The sequence below is a fragment of the Etheostoma spectabile genome, unplaced genomic scaffold (assembly GCF_008692095.1).
Source record: "Etheostoma spectabile isolate EspeVRDwgs_2016 unplaced genomic scaffold, UIUC_Espe_1.0 scaffold340, whole genome shotgun sequence".
Classification (NCBI taxonomy): domain Eukaryota; kingdom Metazoa; phylum Chordata; class Actinopteri; order Perciformes; family Percidae; genus Etheostoma; species Etheostoma spectabile.
Window position 1 is genome coordinate 1,062,286 of NW_022605588.1, and position 367 is coordinate 1,062,652.

Below are 367 nucleotides of genomic sequence, written 5' to 3' on the forward strand. Positions count from 1 at the left end.
CCCATCTTGAGAGTGCTAAGAGCTTTGTGCTGGTTTTTATTGACTTTTCTTCAGCTTTTAATTGTATCCAACCACATATTTTAGCCGGGATTTTAAAGAGTACTTTTAATATTGATCCTTGTCTTATCTGTTGGTTAATTAACTTTTTAACTAATAGGTCTCAGCGCGTGAGAGTGAATAGCATTTTATCTGATGTCCTCTTTTCCTCCACTGGTTCACCCCAGGGCTGCGTCCTCTCAGCCATTTTATTTATTTTATGTACAAATGCATGCCAAAGCCAGCACACCAGGCGTCATATCATTGAGTTTGCTAACGACTCGGTTTTAGTGTTGCTGCTGACACACAACGCCCCAGAGCATGGCGCTAT

General features: G+C 41.1%; 1 protein-coding gene across 2 annotated transcripts in view; it reads left to right on the forward strand.

Annotated features, from left to right (window-relative positions):
• The window catches only part of nr1d2b (nuclear receptor subfamily 1, group D, member 2b), a 37,229-nt gene that overhangs the window by 12,101 nt on the left and 24,761 nt on the right, over nt 1–367 (forward strand). The gene's annotated exons all lie outside the window — the stretch shown is intronic.